The following is a 23,216-nucleotide window of genomic DNA, read 5'->3' as shown; positions in this document are numbered from 1 at the left end:
CTCCTAAACTGCTGCCTTTTTCAAAAGAATAAGCATTTCACTAATTGTGGGGAACTGCATCTTCCCTTTCTGCCGTGTGTGGGGTGTACCCAACACTAAGTTATAGTTGCTAGTCGACAACCAGCTTCACAACTAGAGAGGGAAATCTCCAGGTCCTCGCTTCTCAAAAGAGCAAGGGAAACCTATGTTAAACATTGTGAAGGCCACAAGTAACACAAGTTTTATGGAATGGGCCCTATGGATGGAGTGTGGAGTTTGTTACGTCTACAAGAGGACAAAGACAAATCTGTAGTAAGACATACCATCATGTGCGGAAGATACGCAGCTTCACGAATGGACACCACAATACCATATTCCCTCGTGAATCACTTACACACATACATTATCCACACACGGGTTATACCTAAGAATAAGCACAGACCCATTTAGTGGGGACTTAATTAATGCTACAGGGGTGGATCTAGTTGGCAGTATAACAATAAAAGGCATGTGCCGCTGGAGTAGAATTACACTGCCATTCTCATCATAACAAGGAATGAAGAGGATATTAACCTACCTCACTCAAGTTAAAGATTCCCTTTGAGTCACCCAGGCCCCCTCCTCCACCCTCATCAGCAGAGCTATTATGTTTTCATGAACAGTACAGCAAAAGTGGAACATCTCCTGATTATCTGTGGATTGCCAGGTTCACTGGAGAAAAAACATTGGGAGGGCAGGACAAACATTCAAGGCTGGGTGGCACAACATTTCCAAGCCATGCAGATAGGTTTTGTCCCGATATTAACTCTCCATAGTAAACTTCCACTTTTGAACAGAGTTCTGTGACTTTGTACTTTGGCTCATACTAGTAGAAATAATAACCCCTGTATACCTAACCCACTTCCCCACTTCTCCTCTGGTGCATATTCTCCCCATCTAGGTCTTTTTACACACAAGTGTAGCTCCCTCACTGTCACTCCCTCCGTTTCTAAGGTCTCTGTTTCTCTCTTGGTTTCCACAGGACTTGTAGGCCTGGCTCTCACGTACGCTCTCTCTATCAGTAGTGTGCTGTCAAAACTCATCTCCTACTTCACACTTACGGAGACCATGATGGTCAGCGTTGAGCGAATCGAGGAGTACTCCACCGAGATCCCCAAGGAGCCAGAAGAGGAGGTCCTGCAGGTAACATGTTGTTTGCAGCAATGATGTCTGTGTGACTTGTCCTACACTCGAATGCCACGCACAAACATATTATTTACAATGTTGACTTTTGAAAAGACTGCTTTCAGTGATGTGGCAAATAGGAGAACAAGGGCAGCTGAATCCTGATGACAGCCAGCTGAGACAGTGGAGGCCATTGAAAACTATGAGTAGGCCCTGAGAAAAGACAGCAGGAGATACAGCCCTAAGAAGAGGATACAATTTACTGAAACCTAGGGATACTTAAGGCAGACCCTGGGACAGAGAAGAGTATGTCTGTGCCTAGAATCTTAGAAGTAGCCAAAACGGGATCTGAGAAGAGAAAGCAAAGGCAAAATCATCACAATACTTGGAGAAGGCCCTGAGAAAATAATTAAGTTTGGATAGTGCCCTAAAACACAAGAACAGGCCCTGAGCATAGGAATCAGAGAAGGTAGAGATGTCTGCATACCTGCTGCTCTTCTGCAACCCGGTACAGGCTCAGAAAAGAAGCAGAGATGAAAGAATTAAAAGCACAGGGGATAGAACTCTCATAGATAACTGATCAGGCTCTTCAGGGATAAGGCAGACTTTCTTTTTTAATATCACATTTTATTGTTTTGAAATAAACAAAATAAATCACAACAGTGCACTCAGTGGTTCACAGTAAAGCCATCTAAGTTCACATCAGTGACATACATTTGAATTGCAAGATCCAGTTTCATCGAGCCCAGGCCATAATAAGCTCACTCACTCCCCCAGATTGTGCCATGTTTTTGGGAACATCCCTGTGCAACGTATATGCACTCCTCCTAATTTCGCGCAGCAGTCTATTCCTAAATGCATTCTGCTAGGGAGCGAGGACCTGGAGAATTCCAGCATTTAGCAATGCCTCTTTTTGCAGTCACAGTTCCAGTCCGTACTAGGGTGTGATCCCCACAGGACCTCCCCAAGTCTTACAGAATTCCTAGCAGGGTGAGACTTGGTGAGGAGTATATGTGACAGCCAAGGACTCTTGACCGGTTGGCCAACATTTTTTGCCAGTATGTTGATATAACTGGACAACTCCATACGATGTGGAAAAAATACCAATTGACTTCCGGGCAGTGAAATAATTTATGTTCAGGTAATCTGTGGGCCTGCCACAACCGCTGGGTCGTGAGGTGGGTAAGATGGAGGTATTTGAGTTGCATGAGGCACAGTCAGGCTAAAATGACACAGGTGCATGGGGGCCAAACAGGCATCTCCCCAATCACTATTATTCATCGTGGCTAACTACCTCTCCCGAACAAAGGTAACAAGGGAACCCTACTCACTCAGAGCCAGGGTGTACATATTATATTCGGAAACAGTGGTTCTTGTAGTGGACATGAATCTGAAAGGATAATGGTATTCTAGTGCACAATTGCTGTATATTATAGGGTTAATGGGATGTCTGATGGAGAAGAGACCGTACACAACACAGCATAAGATAAAGAAAAATCAATTTATATAATCCAAATGGAATACAATTCAATTGTAAACAGTGTATTGTGTCCCCAGTGAAACAATGGAACCCATTTAAAATCATGACAATTGGTGAACAAATATACAAAACGGTTTCCAATATAGTTATAAAGTCGACCCTCCAAAACAATGTATAGTAAGAGCGGTTCGCTTTATTGTCTTCGAAGGCGTTTTGACCCCTAAGTGGATGGGGGGTCTCTTCAGGACCTAGTGATTTAGGGACTTCTACAATAAAAGAGGGAGAGAGTGAGGACCAAGGAACACTCCTTTAGTTTTAATAAAGAGAGGACTAGGGAGGGGATAGTACCTGGTCTAGGTTAGAATCTCTGTCATCATAGGAATTGTGTGACACCCAACGTGAACAAGGAAGAAAAACTCCCATGGGATCCGGCCGGGTGCTGCACATGTGGTGGAGATGAAAATTCAGTGGGATATTGTACTTAACCATGGCTAGGCTTAATAACATGAATAAGAAGAAATGTAGAACAACTTACCCCATTGAGGGGAGGAAGGATGACAGAGAGGCACTACTGTATTATATTCAGTAGGCAGGTCGATAATTGAAACATGCGGCAATGAGCGTGTTAAGATAACCTGGGTATAGAACAGCCCATTAGTGAAGCGTCTATACCTGTTTCAATTCAAGGCACCAAAAGGCTGTGAATATTTACCAGTATGTCATTTAGAGTCTGGATATATCTTCTTAGTCTTGTGACAGTAATTGATTCTGAAACCCAGAAATGAAGCTTTTATCAGTTTCAAGCAGAACTACGCTTTTGGGCTCTTTAAAAGCTGCTCGTATTGAGGAGTTTCTTACCTGTCTACATGGAATGCTAAATGAATTAGCAGCGCGTGCAGCCGCTACGCGCTTGGGCGACCTGCTTCAGTCTGTCTCCCTCGTTGCTGTGTACGTGACAGGAGCGCGTGCAGCCGCTACGCGCTCGGACGACCTGCTTCAGTCTGGGGAAACAGCCTTTACCACAAAGCATTTTCTACGCGATACGTTTACAACGATACACTTACCTCGTAAACATCTTCACAACGCGTATTGCTTCAACGACGTCTTTAGCACGCAAGCAACGTCATCACGGAAAAACGTCTTCCTGGTCGGGAAAAAAAGCGTCAGTCCATCGTTAGTGTCGGCGAAGACCTAAGAAAAAGGGGGCTTGGGGGGGTCTCCCCCCCCAAAACGAAAAAGCGGAGTAAAGGCAAGATCGAGGTAAGGGCAATGCGAGGAAAAAACATTTCGTTGTAACGCATGCGTGGTAAAGGCATGCGTTGCAACGGAATGCGTAGTAACGACATATATTCTCAGTCTGTTTCCCTCGTTGCTGTGTACGTGACAGGAGCGCGTGCAGCCGCTACGCGCTCAGGCGACCTGCTTCAGTCTGTCTCCCTCGTTGCTGTGTACGTGACAGGAGCGCGGGCAGAAGCTAAATGCTTCCTCCCGCGCTGCCAGTATACGCCACGGCAGTCTTCCGAACGGAGCCCCGCTCGTTGAAGTGCTCCCGTTGTCGGTGCTCAGAATTAGAAATGAAAGAGGTATCGAGTTCTCATCGTGTGTATGGCAAGTCTCTGATGCATAAACTTAGGTGCTGATTTAACAAGCATTGGCATAGCCAATAGGTCTCGCTTTTTTACCTTACAAGTGTGTAGCCATGATCCTGATTGCTGTGTGTGTTTGAGGAAGGACTTCTGACAAAGCAAGCAAGTGCTGTATAGGTTCGACCTAAGAAGGACTGTATAAGAAAGAAAGAGAGAGAGAGAGTGAGGGAGGATACAGTCATTTATGTCATATTGTTACTTCTATAGCGCTTTACACCTTCTCAGTCTTCTTTAAAGCACTGAGTTGGAACAGAAGACATAAGACCGAGAAGGACATGAGATGGAAGCTGACACTAGACATAGGGAAAGTGTAAAACAGATGGGAGGTGGCTACATGATATTATGTAAAAGTGTGTAATTGTGCAGCGCTTAAACGCCCCAAAGTTGTGTTGAAGCACTACAGAGGGGCAGAAATAGAGGGAGAGAGGGAGGGAGGGAGAGAGAGCAGCCTTTTCCACTGCCCAGTCATAAAAATAACCATCCAATCGGCCATGCCTACAAACATAACTTGTTAGCCACAGCGCCCAGAAGTCATGGCATACAGTGCTATCTACAGAGCAAGTTACAAAAAACTTCAGAAATGGTTTCTAGTGATGGTTCTTGTCCCGCGAGGATAAGATAGTTCCTCGGGTTGAGTGACTACTTCAGAGCTTTCAGGCAACACATTTTTGAATGAATCCCTCCTACTTTCATCTATGTGGGCAAAATGAGTACCACCAACGTATACATTAACTACAGCTATTATTTATCCTCCAAGAGGTAGTTCTGTTTGTAGCACTGCGCATGGGTTTCTATCATATTGATAAATTATTATAAAATTCATAGTACCTGCTTTTCATAAACTTTGAAACATAAAACATTTTTGATGATTCTTTAAATAGTGGCATTTGACAACATGTACTTTTGAGAACAATAACGCATACACAGCAACGCATACATTGTCGTTTCCTAAACTGCCATTCCAGGGCTCCAGTAACGGTCTTGAGCCACTTACTGCCACCTTGGGGAGAGTTTAAATGGCATGCAACCCGTCCCATCTGGAGAAGAGCCCCAATAAATCTGACCAGTTCTTTTATTTAGCTCTTTTAGTACTGCGACAGAGAAGAGTTCCCGTTCTCCTCAAAACAACTAAAATGCAACCATCACAGTGCTCCTACACTGAAGCCCCTACACCCTTTCATGCAGATAAGTCACTGCAAATGGAGTTGGGGAGGAGTCCGTTTAAAAGAGAGAGACAGACAGAGTTCGGGGTGGGAGGAGAGGTGGGGGAGCGGGCTTTTGAGGGTGAGAGAGAGTTTGGCGAAGCGAGACAGGCAGAGTTTGGGCTTGAGGAAGAGGAGAAACTTTAGAAGAGAGAGACAGGCTGACTTTTGGGGTAGAGAGATGGATGCTGGGTTTAAAAGCATCTCAAACTAATGCTATGTAAACGCATGAAAACCAAAAAGCGGCGAAAGTGAAAGTAATCGAGCAGAGCATCAAAGGGCTGGGTGAGAAGGGAGGGGGGAATGCAAGGGTCAAAGCGGCTAAAGTGAAAGTAATCGAGCATAGCATCAAAGGGCTGGGTGAGAAGGGAGGGGGGAATGCAAGGAGCAGCTGTGCACGTGCACGCCATCAAGCCCTAGGCCAGCAAAACCATGTGGGTAGCACTTTTGAAAGCCCACTTACAAAATGTCTCAAAGAGACAGCTTTCGCTGTCTCAGCAAGACCTAAAAAGGGGCAGTGCACACCATATAGACTTAAAATGAACAGTTAGAGTCAATAACGCACAATACATTTTCAATTCGTATGAGGCGATCATTGAAATTAATATTGCAGTGATACGTAATATACACATCGTAACAAATATTTTACACAGCTATTGTCCAATTCATTATAACTCTTATGTTCAAGGTTAATGTCTGTGAAATACATACTTTTCAAACTGGGGACAATTAATAACACAGAGATAAATATTGATAGCTTATACCCCATACTACTTTCGACATGGAATACGCTGTATGGCATGGCAATACATGTACATAATCCTGTTATCTCATCCATTTCAATGATAGTAGAAAGTCTGCGATATATATAAACATTTAGCAATATAGTGGCAACCATTTAATATTTCTTAAACCACACGATAATTTTGGATATGTGGCATGGCATCAATTGTACACTTGACGTATCACAATTGACATAGCAGTCTCTTCCTAATGCCATTCCTTCTGGTATAGGGGCTGTTTACCATTAACGTAAATCACAACTACGTTCAACACAAAGTTTATCAATGGGACTGGACAACACAGAAGTTATTTATACTATCATAGTCAAGGATGCCACTTGTCTTTATTTTTAATGTGATAAGATGTGATATACATGGCCCTTCCTTCAATACATCATTATTATTGGCACATAAGCTCTGCTTTAATTACCATTTACAGTTAGTAGTTATACTCTGCCATTAATGTACCAGCTCTTTAGTATCTGTATATACCACTTGTGCTTTAATTGGGCAGTGAAGCTACATAGCCTCTCCACTCTTCCGCTGAATTCAGGCCGTAGGTAATTGAGTCTGCCCTTTCAATCCAATAGCATTCAGATCTTTGCAAGATTTGACTAATATCTCCTCCTCTTTCTGGGACATTGGCTTTTTCAATTATCTGCCACTTCATCTCATCTGATATATGGTTACTTGTCAGACCCTAGTACAGTGCGCCATGTGTGCCCGGGGCCTGTAAATCAAATGCCTCTGATGGGCTTGCAGCACTGGTTGTGCCACCCACAGTAGCAGCTTGTAAAGTGTGTCTCAGGCCTGCCATTGCAGAGCCTGTGTGCTGTCTGTGACTGCCTTTCTGGTTGCCATCACCTCTGCTCAGACCTAGAATCAAAAGGGAAGAACAGTGCGAATTCTCAAATTTTCAAATTAAAAATAAGAACGAGAGGAGGAACATTACTGTCTTGAGAAAGAAGGTTCTATGTGAAATACACCTTCGAAACGCGTCAACGCTTTTGTTTATAGCCACAAATTCATTTCCTTCATATCACCATAGATGTACAATGAGAGGAACGCAGTAAGGTGTATATGTCAAAAAAATTTGGGTTCGAAAATTGTGGCCACGAATGACAAAGTCCAATTGTCTATTGTACACTCTTGTGAATGAATATATTGATTGTGATGAATTTATGTTTTTAACTATGTCAGAATAGACTGTTAGGTACTTAGCACCTATTATTTTTAGATTGACCTTCTTAGATCGATACAATTTTTATTTTTATTTTATCTAATGTGTTTCATGATATAATGTATGGAATAATGTCTTGTTTTTAATAAATATAAATGTGAACAGATTTGCTACATATCTCTTTTGTGCCAATACCGAGTGAATTGAAGTGTGTGGTTGTGATTGGATGATAACGTATTGAAGGGCAGGTGAGGGAATCATTGAGATAGAAGTTTCTTTATGCTTTGGACTCCAAATAGCAAGTGCCTGGTTTTTATGCGATTTTATCATATACATGTTTCAGCTTTTTTATATATGCTAATACGTTTTTAAAGGATGTGATTAGTTTGCTTTAGAAAGCCGTCCTATGTACGAGGTCATGTGCCCGAGTTAGGCCTGGTTGGAAATAGTGTACTTTTTATATGTATACAGTATAATTCTCTGAGTGAAAGAGAGCACGAGTTAATGAGTGAAAAGTTCTAGGTCGGCATCCATGGTTCCTGCGGGAACAGAGTCGTCATGTTGAGTTGTTGTCAGAACTGTTCACTTCCTGTCTAGATGTAGGGGGGCTGATGGTGGCACTGTCAGCTAGCTGGTCCAAGGGACAACATATCCTGCGGGGATGCATGGAATCAGTCTGGCACCATCCTAAGTTTGTCATCCACAACCGTGCAGTTCCTATTGATCAGTGGAAACTACAAGACAACATGTCTTATGAGAATAATCTCAAAACATAACCATAATGCAAGCCCATACAGTTCCTGTGCACATTTCTGCCTGTGCTAAGTTTCCTGGAACCATCTAAGTGAACTTCTCGGGTTACCGAGTTAAAGATCTGATTCTTGCCAAAGCTTTTAAGGGGAAGTCTTTTTCTGCTGAAAATGTATTATCTTTTCATATTTTGTTTAAATATGACAGTTGAAACTGCCTGTAGATGAAAGGAATGAAAAATGTCCTAGCTATCGTAACGGAAAGTTTCAATTCTATAAAGGACTCGGAGGCAAGGATTATGGTATTCTTTCTTCACTTTATTAAATAGCAGCCATTTAAAGTAAACACCAATAAACTACCATTCTTATGAAGCCTTGGGAATATTACAAAAAACAACAAGAGAGTCCAACAGGAAGATCGTCCATCCACTTTCCACTAACCAGGGGGCTCCAGCAAGCTCCTAGTCCCTTGTCACTGGCCCTTCCTCCTCTTTTGTCTCACAATGTCAGCCTCCATCGGCATCTCATGAGTCTTGTTTGCTCGCGTCCATTCCTGCAACCAAATGACATATTTTAGGACATGACCATGGCTAAGGTTTAGCCCTGAAAGAGAAGGTTAAGCAGTCATGTACCCTTGAGTAACAACACGGGTTGAGAATTATATCAATTAGAAATATACTCAGAGCATTACTTACTCCACAACAAGGATGGGGAGGTTCCAGGTATAGGCGAACCTTGGGTGGGATAATCCTCTCATCCGAGTCCTTAATAGAATTGAAACTTTCCGTTACGATAGCTAGGAAATTTTTCATTCAATATCAGGACCGGATGCGAGGGTTATGCTCATTTAAAGCTTACTTACCACCAAGTGGGCCATCTGCAGAACCAGTTTGAAGTAAAACCGTTTGAACTTAGAGTCTGAAGACCAGTCTGCAGCATTGAGTATATCCTCCAATCGAGCCCCTAGGGTAAATCCCTTAGATTCCATCGCCTCTCTGGTAGAGTGGGCCCCAAACATCTGCAGGCCAATGCCTGCTTTCTGCATCACCCATCGTACCCACCGAGCAATCATGAGGGAGGAAACAGCTCTGTATGGTTTCCGCAGAACGATGAAAAGTTGATGTGCCCCCGGAGGGCTGAATACCTCCGACATCTCTTCATAGGCCTTGAGGCAGGACACCACACACAACTTGGGAGAATCCGGGAAGGCTGGATACGAGATAGATTTTGTTCCACATTTGGTGCGTCTGCGAATAGTGAAAGTAACCCTGGAGGGGGAAGAAATCCTGTAGGAGACATCCAGAGCCCTGACGTCCGACAATCGCCTACAAGAGATCAGGCAAAGCAGCATTGCTAACTTTAACAACAGTTCCTTTCTGGAGAGGAATCCATTTGGTTGCCAAGAGTGGAAGATATTGAGCACCTGATTCACATCCCAGAGGGCTGAATATCTTGGTTCTGGGGGAAGAGAAAGTCTTATCCCCGTAAGAGACGGCAGACAAAAGGATGTTCCCCCACCGGAGATCCGTCCACCGATACATGACCTGCCAATATGGCGGATCAGAACGTATTGATTGTTCTGTAGGCCAAACCTTCCTCAGCCAGAGAAGCTAGAACATTCAGGATGTGAGTCACATCTGCTGCCACGGGATCGAGGTCCCATCGCAAACACCAAAGAGACCATCATCTCCAAGTGGATCTGTACCGCTTAACCATGCTGTCCGCCCAGGCCTTGGACATGAACTTCTCAGCCGCTCTCGAATGCCCTGGGATCGACCATCATCCCCTGTAATCCGCCATGCCATGAAAGTGAGAGACCCCTGCATGACGAGTGGATGAGGCTGCCAACTGGATTGAGAAGGAGTGCTAGGAATTGGTAGAGATGGATTGGAGAATCCCAAGAAAGTCCCAGAAGAATCTGAAACTATACTTGTGATCTCCAAAATGGGGTGATCATTACCACACCCGCCACCTGTCGCTGAACTTAAGCTGAGGCCTTGGTGATCATTGCGAACGGGAGAAAGGCATAACCCTTTTCCCCCTTCCAGTTCTGGAAGAAAGCGTCCGTGCTCTCCGCTAGGAGATCTGGTCTCCAACTGAAGAACCTGGCCATCTGCTGATCCAAGTGGGAGGCAAGGAGGTCCACCGAAAAGGGACCCAACTTGTACTGGAGATCTGCAAACATTCCCGCGTGCAGCTTCCACAGGCTCACTTCGTTGAAGTGACGTGACTGGAAGTCCGCAGCTTGATTGTCCTGACCGTGCAGGTACTCCGCTGTGACCGAGATCGGCGGTCCAGTCAATATTGCCAAAGGTTGGCAGCTAGGTCGGAGAGGGCTCTCGACCGCGTGCCTCCCAAGTGGTTTATGTATCGCACTGCTGACACATTGTCCATCTTGAGGGGGACCCAATACTGGATCGAGTCCTTGGTCAAGCATAGGATCACGAAGGAGCCTGCAAGAAGCTCCAAACAATTTATATGTAAACGTTGCACTAGAGGTGAGCACAAATCTCCCGTGGTGAAATCGCCACACCTTGCTCCCCAGCCAAGTCTACTGGCATCGGACTCTATGACCATATCCGGCACGGAACTGGAAATTGCCCGTCTGTTCCAAGCCTCCATGTTGGCGAGCCACAAAGTGAGTTCCCCCCAGGCCTCCGATGTCAATGCCACCTTCTGCGAGTATGAGAGACCTCTGCGCAGGTGAGTGGCCTTCATGCGTTGAAAGACGCAGTAATGTAATGGCCCTGGAAAGTTGGCCTGGATGGACGAGGACAGGAGCTCCACAATGCGGGCCACTTGTCGGAGGGAGATGCGTGGTTTTGCTAGTGCCCGCCGGAGCTCGTTTTGGATTTTCGTCATCACCTTCCTGGAGGGAACAATGAGAGTAGACTCAACTGAGTCGATCGAGAAACCTAGAAAAATCACCTTCTGGGAGGGAACCAGGGAAGACTTTGTTTCGTTGATCACAAAGCCCAAGCTTTGCAGGAGATCGACTGCTTCCTGGAGTAGCTGAGTAAGTGTCCGAGGGCACTGCGCCATTAGCAGGATGTTGAGATAGATGATGAGTCTCATCACCTGCGCTCGCAGGCGTTCCACTACCGGCCTGAGAACCTTGGTGATGAACCAAGGGGCCGCGGATAGGCCGAAGGGAAGAGTGGTGAACTGAGAACTGTAGGAACCTCCTGTGAGGGGGAAAAATAGGAACCGAGAGGTAGGCGACCTTGAGATCCAGACGTGCCATCCAATCCCATAGACTCAGGATATCCTGGAAAAGGTGAATACCCTCCATTTTAAAGTGGTGATAAATCAGCCACTTGTTCAATTTGTGCAGATTGTTGACCGGGCGCTGCCCACCGTCCACCTTGTCCACTAGGAAGAGGTTGCTGATAAACCCCCAGGGGTGGGGAGGGTTTGAGAGATCGCCCCCTTGCCTAGGAGAGACTGCTCCTCCTGGTCTACCAGGGTGGAGTCCGCCGCAGAGAAAAATATGGGACGTGGGGTTACGGGCTGGGTGGGATTCCCATAAAACACTATCCAGAAGCCCGGTATCATCTGAAGAACCCAGGCGTCCCCCGTGATGAAAGTCCAAGCCTGGAAAAAAATTCGCCAGGCAGCCCCCTACATTTAGAAGGGAAGAAGGTATGACACTCACCGGCATTGTTGGAGGCGCCGGTGCCTCTGGTCCCTCTATGCTTGCCACGCCACTCTCTGGTGGGATAGAGGTTCCCAAATCTGGCCTGGTCCTGGAAGTGGCCTTGGTTAGAGCCTTGTCCTCTGGGAGTAAATTGGTTATGGCGGCTGATGGAGCGGCCCCTTCCTCGACCCGCCCTGTGGAAAACCCAGGAGTGAAACACCTTTTTGATAGAAGATTGGGCCTTGTCCCGGGAGGTAAAGGTGTTCACAAACTTTCCCAACTCTTTAATGAAGGGTTCGCCGAATAGGCAGCCTTGCTCAATAGGACCCACTTCCGAGTCCTCCAGATCCCCAAGGTTGGGGTCCACCTTGATTAACAAGGATCTGCGCCGCTCAGTAGACAAGGTGCAGTTGGTGCTGCCAAAGAAAACCACGGTGCGTTGCGCCCATGAGGACATGGTATCCAGGGAGATAAGGGAGCCCGAAGCTTTCGCCTCTTCCTCCATGCCCAGGATCATTGTGTGTGGGCCCAGAGTGTCCAAGACCTTGCCCTGCCATGCCCACCAAGACCTATTGATCCCTTTCATTGGATCCTTAACGAATTTCTGTATGATGGTGGCCAGCCATGGGTCAATATCGGACATAAGGGCCGCCCTGCCCTCCAAGGATGTGTGGAAATGTGGATTTTTCTGGTCAGTTATGTCCCCTATCTTGGACCCCAACGGTTCTATGTGCATGTCACAAGTACATGTATGTTCCCTCCAGTTCCAATTATGAAGACGCAAATACATGTATGCCCACTGTCAACATGTCCTCTGCCAGATCCGCCATGAATAGGCCGGATATTCCATTCTTAAATATGAAAGGCCACCGGCTTTATATGGCTCACTTATGCCACTTTACAGTCCAGGCAAGTAGGCCCTGATTCTGTCATCAAAACTCCTCTTGCCTTCTGCCTCTGAAAACTCCAGTCCGAGCCTGCATCTGTGACCATGAACTTTGTCTCATTCTCTGCGCGGCTCACGAAGCCTGACATCAGCTTACTCTCTGCCAAGAACTGTATTTCACCTTCGAATTATCTGCTTCCCCCTCAGCCGATGCATTCCTGCCTAGTAGTTTAAGTAAACATTCCTCCAGTTACCAAGCAAAAAGGCCCATCTTCTCTGTCCTCATGCAAGTAATTCATAGCCCTGTTACCATGGAATATTCCTACCCCCTCGCATTCAGTGTAGACACTTAGACGCTTGTACACGCACAGTCAGTATAGAATAGATTCTGTCCGAGAGTCCTTCTTTTATGGATAACATAGTTCTTTAAACATAGGATGTTAGATATGATTTGGGATTAGGTTGACTTGACCCCCCAGACTTCTTGTCTCCACATATAGAGCTAAATGTCAAGTCCCCGTCACCCCCTAGTTACACGTCAATTACACGTCATACTGCTGCGCGCGCATCCATGCCAAGTATTATCTTATAGATCCACCTATACATGACATCACAACCAATCATGTTCCTTTTTACTCATTATTACACCCATTTTCGGTTACGCAAACCAAACGTCAATGTCCTTATCAATTGTTACGCCTACTATATTCACTTCATTATAATGTATGGACTATAAAAGTTACTTCTTGTCAATAAAGTATGTACTTCACTTCCTGAACCCCCGTGGTGATGGAACTTGAGGCATCCGATTATAATCGCTTATTGGAATAAAGTCCATTCCGAAACTCTAATATCACGGATTCTGCCTCTCATTTTACTGAGCTATTTTATAATGTTTCTGTATCAAATTCAGTCCCGGTAAAGGAGAAATATTTACCACATGATGGCGCCCGAACAGGGACACTTTCTCATCTCACGCGCCGGCGGTGCGTTGCAGGCCCGGTCTCCTGCCACAGCTGGACGGACAATAACGCGTACCAGCAGGATTTCCTGTATCTCCCTCCGGTCAAGCGGGGGCGACTGAGACTGCGATCAACACCCAGACGAGGCGGTGAGAAGTGCGAAGTATCCCGACCAGAGCCTAGCTGAGAGAGCAAGATCCGAGGTATATAGAGACCCACCAGTCCGAAGTCAAGCCCAGTGTCCGACGAGTCGAGTCGAGTCGAGTCCGGTCCGGTTCAAGTTCAAGTTACTGAGGCCTTCCGTTTCCGAAGCTACCCGGTGAGTACCATTGCTGGGGAGGCATTTCTGACGTGCACATAGGTTGTGCCGGTCAAGACGGGTTTGGGTACACAAATCCGGTCTGCACTGTTTTAGCAGTGTATCTGTACTGTTTAGCAGTATATCAAGTATTCCGAAGTATTCCGAAGTGTCTAGTTATTGTCTAGTTATTGTCGAGAATTAAGCTTGGTGATTAGTTATGCAGACGATCATCATTGTTGTTTCAGTTAATGGTTTAATGTTAAATGTTTAAAGTGTTTAAGTATGTTCTGAATATCGTGGTATGAATGACTGTTCATTATCGTGTTTATTGTATTAAGTCTGTTCAAATTCAAGTATCAGGTCAAAATCAAGTATAAGGTCAGTTCTCAATATGCCGCTCTTTTCGAAATTAAGACAGATCACTACCAGAAAAGGGGTTCTCGAAGAAGCAGTCCCTATTCCTCCTAGGGACACTCCAGGGCACTTTATGTATCACAAACATGGCTTAGACGCTATATTATTTCTTGATTTATGGGTAGACTATACCAAGGGATTACCAGAAAGTCAGAGGTGGCCCACAGCGGGGACCTGGGATGCAGAGTGCATCATGAAAGTCGAGGAAGAGTTATGGAAAAGAAAGGTCAGACAGTCACAGAAAGACGCCGTTGAATTATGGCGTAAAGAATCATATAGACGAACAGAAAAAGCACGTAGACAGGAGGAGAAGAGTAAAGAGAATTCCAATAAAGTTCGAGAGAATCTATTAATTGAGGAAGGTATCCGAGTAAAATCAGAACAAGTAGACAGACAAAGAAATGCCCTTATGAATGGTATGTATACCCTTCTGGCCGAAGGATTACCTAAGGCTACTCCAGAGATACCGAAAGACTTGCCACCCCCATTATTCCCAATCAAGGTACATCCTAAGGGGCATCCTAGAACCGCAGAAGATGTTTTTCTTTCCTCATATTTAGATGACGCAGCTCCCGAGTATGCTAATTCCGCCCCACATAGACCGCATACCAGGGAGGTTCAACGCCAAGATCCAGTACCCGTATCCCTGCAGCAACAAATCGAGTCACAAGTTCCGGCAAGCACATCTGTTTCTGTATCCGCTCCTACAGCTACTTCTATGGCTGTGTCCACACCTGCAGTTGCTGTGTCACGTTCGACGAATCCTTTTACACCCGACGCCCCAGATGGGGCCGCGGGAGGAGCTGCCAATGTCTTTTCTACACCACCCAGAATAAATAAACTTACTTTTCAAGAGTCAGCGCATTCACGTACACCCAAACTCCTTAGTGCTCGTGCGCTTAAGGAACTTCTTATAGATTGTAGATATGACCCGGTGCCTGGAAAGGAGGACGAAATGACCCTAGCATCATTGCGTATCAGACGAGCCGCAGTGTATTTAGCGAAGTTACCAGGAATGACTGCGCATCTAGATAATATATATCATTTTGTCCAAACGGGGCGAGATCCAGAATGTATTTACAGAGCTATGGAATACCAGAAAGTAGAGATACAGGGGGAACTGTTACGTTTCCTCATAAACTGTGTGATCAGAAATCAAGACCGACCGGGGGTAGACCCGGAAGCAATGAAAATTCTTACAAGATGGAGCCAGAATATATCGGAAGGGAGACATGATAAACAAAACTGTATAATAGCCATGTGCCGAAAGATTCGTAAAGAAATGGAACGCCTACACGAAGAGCGATTAGAGGTAGACGAGTTCGAACAAAACGAGGAAGAAGGGTCAGGACTGCCCACAGGACAGTCAGACACCATAGCCTATGTAGGTAGAGGAAGATCTTGTAATAGGAATCAGACTAGATGTCATACTGACCCAATACGTCCGATATGTCCAGATAATAACAGGAATTTTCAAATACCTATAATTAACATAAGGTCTAACGAGCATTCGTTCCAAACCGCCGACAAACTACTCCGAGAACGAAGGGGTTATCATTTCCTCGATTCTATGGATGAACAAGATTTAGCCAGGGCAGCTGTCCATTGGGTGGACAGTCCCGGAAAATATAGTGATGATACAATAGTACGCACATTTTTGAATCTTACCCCAGATGAACAAAGGTTAGCTGGGATTTATATGATTCAACAACTCATTATACTATATCGGAGTCAGCATTCGGACCCTGGTCCCTTGCCTGACATACTGACTGAATTACTTATGAATAAATGGAGAGGTCCAGGTACTGAATTAATTAAAGAAATTCTAGAATCAAGAAAGCAGTATATTCTTTTTGTATGTTCAGAACATGTTCCATTGTCCGTCAAGGAAAGAACTACGTATCACATAGATAGACAGAATCCCTTACGAGAAGTGCACCCAATAAAGGGTGAGGACAATCAGTTTAAACGCGTATTTGTATATACGCCCATATCGAAAATAGAACTGTTAGAAATGAAGAAAGTGGTACCCAGTCATGACAAAGACCCAGCGGGTTTTCACCGAGAAATTAAAGACATGTTACTCATGGGAGAGTATACCTACCCCGACATTATGACAATATTAAAGGTGTTGATGCCTGCTGGCATTTATGAGAAACTCAAGGAAAAAGAGTGGGAGATAGGTGATCAAAAGATAGAATGGTCAGCATTAGAAGCAGAAGAAAGGGCCAGAGGTCCAGGTTCGGGGCTTGGGGACAAAACTAAAGCACTACCAGGTCTACTAGTACAGGTACTGCCACGTTTATTAACTACGAAAAAGGAAGATTGGGGTACAATTTCAGCCTGTAAGCAGAAGCAAGATGAAGACACTAGTGATTACTATGCCCGATTTGAAAAATGTTTTGGTATAAATAGTGGCATAAAAGCAAGTAGCGAATCATACCCACATCTGTTTGTAACAAAATTAGTAGAAAATGCTCTGCCCCCAGTAAAGAATAGAGTATTAAAATTCGAGAGTACCTGGCAAGGTAACACTCCAACACAAATGTTACAAATGTTACAGTACCACCACAATAGAATTAAAGAGGAACAAGAACATGAACACAGACGCATGAAAGACACGAAAATGAAAATGCTAGTTTCCCAGACAGTTCCAGCTGAAGGACATAAAAAGGGTATGACACATTCCGATTCAGCAGGACCTGTAAAGGGGACATGCAATTATTGTAAAAAGCCAGGCCATTACGTACACGATTGTCCAGTTTTAAAACATAATATCGCCATAGGTAAAACACAAGAAAGATCACGGCCACTAAGACAAGATCAGAATGAACAAGGAGCTATGCAGCATGCCCAGGCCATGCCAGCCGCACAACAGCCAATACAGTTTGTGCCAGCTGCACCACCGTTGCCTGCTGCTGCCACACAGACAACAACACGACAAATGTATCAGACCGCACAGTATGAATATCCCGAGTATCAGCGTTACGCATGAACAAGCCTAGAGAGGGAAGTTGACTTACCCCTTATCGAGATTCCTGTAGATCAAGAAGGACCTTATGTACATAGTAAATTATTAGGTCAAGATAGAAAATTTTTACTCGATACAGGGGCAAGTCGAACAACTATAAAACGTAGTGAAGTTCCAGGGGCACCCCTCTCAGGCTCACAGAATATTTCCCTTGGTTTTTCAGGAAAACCTATTGTTAATGAAGTGTCACAACCTCTGCCACTTACGATAGGACCTTTGACCCGAACTACAGATTTATTGCTTACTAAATCATGTCCAGAAAATCTATTAGGAATAAAAACGTTAAAAGCTCTAGGAGCTATAATATGTTGTTCTCCGGAAGGAGTAAGATTGTTTTTACGTGATTTTAAAGGTCACTATGTATCTAGAGACATGGATCCCCGACTGCAGACCTTACCTACACGTCTATGGGCACAAGGCCCTACTGATGTTGGTTGCATGAATATTACACCATATCGAGTCACACTAAAGGCAGGAGTGGTGCTACCACGAATGCGACAATACAAGTTACCACCAGATGCTGTAGTGGCTTTACTACAAATCATTGACGAACTCATTGCCCAAGGAGTAGTTGTGGAAACAGACTCCAATATATGTAATTCACCGATAATACCGATTCTTAAACGAACAGATCCTACAGCGCCGCCAGTATATCGATTGGTTATTGATCTGCGCGAGTTAAACAAATGCATTGTGCCACAATTTCCTGTGGTCCCAGATATCTCGTCATTATTGACAGCTATTGATTCCGAAGCAACATTCTTTACTGTAATTGATCTCAAAAACGCCTTTTTCAGCGTCCCAATAGATCCGGAAAGCCAATATTTGTTCGGATTTAGTTTGAATGGACGTAGCTTTAAATTCACACGCGCACCTCAAGGATTTACAGAAAGCCCCAGCATCTATAGCCAAGCACTGAAACGAGAACTTGACAGTATCCACATGCCAGTTAACACTGCCTTGCTTCAATATGTCGATGATCTGTTGATCACCGCAAGAAGCGAACCTGAATGTGAGAAAGCATCACTGACAGTTTTACAATTTCTAGCCGAAAAAGGGCACAAGGTGTCCCCTTCTAAGCTGCAATTCTGTGTCCAGCAAGATGTTTATCTTGGACACTCGCTGGACAAGGAGGGAAGGCAGCTTACACCCGACCGCATTCAGTTAATAACTAACATGCCAATACCCAAGACACAAAAGGAGGTGCGGGCTTTCATAGGCCTCACTTCATACTGTAGACAGTGGATCCCGCAGTATGCATTTCTAGCAAAACCACTCATTCAATTGACAACACAGGAGGCAGCCACATCGACTGTTCTCCCTTGGACTCAGGAACACACACAAGCTTTTGAAAGCCTAAAGAAAGCTTTATGTCAAGCACCCGTTTTAGCAACGCCATGTTACAAAAAACAGTTTACACTCTTTGTTACAGAACGCGAAGGTACTGCTTTGTCAGTACTCACACAGGATCAAGCAGGAGCACACAAACCATGTGCCTATTTCTCTAGTACATTAGATCCCGTAGCTCAGGCTTTGCCTGCGTGCCTGAAATCAGTAGCAGCGACAGCTTTAGCAATCAGACAAAGCGATGCCATAGTGTTAGGACATCCATTGACAGTTCAAGTACCCCACGCAGTAGAGGTTCTTGTAAATAGAACGCAAACACAACACTTGACTATAGCGCGACTTACAGGATATGAACTTACATTGTTTCAGCCACATATAGAAATAAGACGCTGTAACACATTGAATCCTGCCACACTTTTGCCAGTAACCGGAACAGACCCACTAGCCCATGACTGTATTGAAGTTATTACTGTAACGACAAAACCCAGACAAGACTTGACCGATGTTCCATTGTCAGATCCAGACTTGACATTTTATGTCGATGGTTCATGCATGAGAACAAGTACAGGAGAGTTAGTAGCCGCTTATGCAGTCACAACAGATACTGAAGTCATTGAAACTAATCGTATAAATACTTTGTCAGCTCAAGCCGCAGAGCTCATCGCTCTGACACAAGCCTGTATTCAAGCCACGAATAAAAAAGTCAACATATACACTGATTCACGTTATGCATTCGGAGTTGTACATGACTTCGGCGTGCTGTGGCGAGAGAGAGGTTATTTAACTTCCCACGGTGCCCACATTCAGCACGGACCCCTCATTCATGCATTATTAGATGCAATACATCTACCCACTGAAATATCAATTATGAAATGTAAGGCTCATACGAAGGTTACTGATATCATTTCCCAAGGCAATGATCTAGCCGACAGAACAGCTAAACTGACTGCTCAAACTCAGACCCCCGACATGACAAAGACAATAGTCCCGACATCGACACATTGTATGACCGTTAAAGATCCTACTCTTGACGTAATTGACATACAGACACATGCTACACCAGACGAAATAAAGAAATGGACCGAGTTAGGAGGGATCCAAACGGACCAAGGATGGATGATGAAGGAAAAGTCTGTATGGTTCCTTCCTGATTCAATGGTCCAAGTTGTAATTAACACTACACATAGTCCAGCACATCTAGGAGAAAAAGCTATGCTAGACAGCATTCAACACATTTGGTTCAATAAACATTTACGAGCAGCAGCAAAACAAAAGGTCCGTACCTGTATGATCTGTTGCCAGTTCAACCCAGGAAAAAGTGTTCCCGTAGAACAGGGTGGATTTCATCCTCCTGATCACCCTTTTGAAGTCCTACAGATGGATTATATCCAGATGGAACGATGTCGAGGATTCAAATATGTTCTCGTAGTTGTCTGCGCTCTGTCCCGTTGGACGGAGGCGTACCCGGTTTCAGATTACACTGCCCCGACTACTGCCAAACAGTTGGTTCGAGAATTCTTCCCACGATACGGTTTACCACGTGTTGTCTACTCAGATAACGGCCAGCCGTTCTCATCCGAATTAATGAAACACGTTTCACTTCTGCTAGGATATCAGTGGAAATTCCACTGTGTCCGACATCCCGAGGCAGCAGGTCTCGTAGAAAGACATAATCAGACACTGAAAATCAGACTGTCCAAAATATGCAGAGAGAAAGGGGTCGACTGGATAGTAGCATTACCAGTTGCACTTTTTTACATGAGAATGGTAGCACACTCTAGAACAGGGCTATCCCCGTATGAGGTGATCTTCGGTAGACCACCGAATATGTGGGGGACGCCTATACCACGCAAAATAACTGATATTGACTGTAATATGCTGACAGATTACTTGGCTTCCTTGATGTCTGCACTACAATCTTCTCGTTCACAGGTAGCTGCAGCCTTTCCCGACAACACTGAGGTGAAACCCCATGACGTTGTTCCGGGAAATCTTGTCTTTGTGAGGAATTTCGACCGAAAGACTCAGCTGGAGCCCAGGTGGAAAGCACCCAAGTTGGTCCTGTTGACCACAAGAACAGCCGTGAAGATCGAGGGCCGCAAGGGCTGGATTCATTCAAGCCACATCAAGAAATTTCATGGACTATCTTCGGATATAGACACTGTGCCCTGCACTCCCTCACAGACTGATACAAAACTCCCTTTTGTTGAACCTAACAAATCTGAAAATTATAAACTAAAGCTTAGGCCCAACCAGTCGAGCAATTTGATTGTTTAAGTCCTCTCCAAGGTGAAGCGGTTGAATTGTCTCTGACATGTATCCCTTGGACCTGAGTAGAGAAAATACCCGAAAAATGTTGAAACGACAGGCGTATTGTAAATCACTGCGTAGCCACTGCATAGTGACATTATTAATTTTGTTTTTATTGAGTCTTTTAATAATTATTACAAGTATGTTGTTGCACATATATTACCCTATTTCTAGACATGTTTATAATGTTGCTGCTGAACATTCCTTTAGTGACTTACCTCCGCATGAATTGTCTTATAGACTTGCGCTGCGCAATAACACTTTCATTAGTATGTTACATCATTCCCATCAGACTAGTAATGCCACCAATTGTTGGGTGTGTGGCCGACTCCCTCCCTATCAGAATTATGAAGGAGTCCTGCCTTTCTTTCCACATCCATTTACACATAATGGCTCCTGTGGAGCATGGTTTAGTTTAATTAATTCCATAGACTCAGACACAGCAGTTTACCAAAACCATTGGATATGGGGAAACCTGAACCTAGTTTTACTCAAAGTCTGCTACCCTGACAAGGAGGGTCGCCCCAAAAGAACAGGAACTGATCTAGAAAATGAAGTGTATGGATTAGGTAATTTTACACCTAATCTCATGATTCTAAATGTCGTATCCGAAGTTGAGCTAGTCTTACCCACCATGTCAGTATTCCCAGCAAAAGGTGAATTGTGTGTAAGAAAGGTTGGTTCCATACATATGGGCCATAGTAAATGCACTACTATGGTAGAATTCAGTGATCGAGGAAAATCTTCATTCAGAGCTTCTCGCCACTCCTACTTTATATGTGGTCAGACTGCATATATGCGTCTACCCCTAGATTGGGATGGTACCTGCTACATTGCATTCCTTTTGCCACCTGTTTTCCTAGCTCCTCCTGATTATTACAGAAATATTCATTTAGTACACAACAGAGAACGGAGAGATCTCCCCATTGTCGATTACACTGAGACGGCATGGGACAAGTATGTAGATTTTAATAAAGGCATCTTTCCCTATATAGGTACTGTTACTAATAGTAAGCTGATACGTAGATTAACTAGAACCCTTGAAGCAGTAGTGAATGAGACTATTTCCGCCTTAGGCAATTTAACGGAAGAGCAGTCTGCTATGCGGATTGTTGTGCTTCAAAATCGTCTTGTCCTTGACGTCATCCTGGCTGATAGGGGCGGAGCTTGTAGGGTCATCGGATCAAGCTGTTGCGTATTCATACCAGAAAATTCGCCATCTGTATATAAAGCCATCACTCGCCTTCATAAGATTGTAAGCCAGATACACCAGAACCCAGGCACTTGGACTTGGTCCAGTTGGTTTTGGAATGCGGTATCAGCCTGGGGATGGAGAGTTCTATCCTTCCTAGGTATTGGCCTTCTCATACTATTCAGTTGCTGTCTATGTCTACAATGTGGACCAGCGATTTGTGGTCTGTGTGCCACATCGTGTATCCCACATCAAGATTTTCATTCAAGATCCCGGAAGAAGAAAGAAGAACAAATGATGCTATATGAACAGATCAATGGATTGATGAAGATTGATATCTCTTGAAGGGCAAGGAGGGGACAAGGAGGGAATGTGGAAATGTGGATTTTTCTGGTCAGTTATGTCCCCTATCTTGGACCCCAACGGTTCTATGTGCATGTCACAAGTACATGTATGTTCCCTCCAGTTCCAATTATGAAGACGCAAATACATGTATGCCCACTGTCAACATGTCCTCTGCCAGATCCGCCATGAATAGGCCGGATATTCCATTCTTAAATATGAAAGGCCACCGGCTTTATATGGCTCACTTATGCCACTTTACAGTCCAGGCAAGTAGGCCCTGATTCTGTCATCAAAACTCCTCTTGCCTTCTGCCTCTGAAAACTCCAGTCCGAGCCTGCATCTGTGACCATGAACTTTGTCTCATTCTCTGCGCGGCTCACGAAGCCTGACATCAGCTTACTCTCTGCCAAGAACTGTATTTCACCTTCGAATTATCTGCTTCCCCCTCAGCCGATGCATTCCTGCCTAGTAGTTTAAGTAAACATTCCTCCAGTTACCAAGCAAAAAGGCCCATCTTCTCTGTCCTCATGCAAGTAATTCATAGCCCTGTTACCATGGAATATTCCTACCCCCTCGCATTCAGTGTAGACACTTAGACGCTTGTACACG

General features: G+C 44.7%; 1 pseudogene across 1 annotated transcript in view; it reads left to right on the top strand.

Moving 5' to 3' along the window:
- Positions 1-23,216, top strand: part of LOC146816444 (ATP-binding cassette sub-family C member 10-like) — an 839,384-nt pseudogene that overhangs the window by 663,742 nt on the left and 152,426 nt on the right. Inside the window, exon 16 of the transcript XR_014962842.1 lies at positions 1,001-1,161. The product of XR_014962842.1 is annotated as an ATP-binding cassette sub-family C member 10-like (transcript). The remainder of the gene's footprint in view (positions 1-1,000; positions 1,162-23,216) is intronic.

Source organism: Triturus cristatus, chromosome 6 (genome assembly GCF_964204655.1).
Source record: "Triturus cristatus chromosome 6, aTriCri1.1, whole genome shotgun sequence".
In the NCBI taxonomy this organism is placed as follows: domain Eukaryota; kingdom Metazoa; phylum Chordata; class Amphibia; order Caudata; family Salamandridae; genus Triturus; species Triturus cristatus.
Note: the sequence above shows the minus strand (reverse complement) of the source record. Positions and strands in the feature narration are given on the sequence as shown.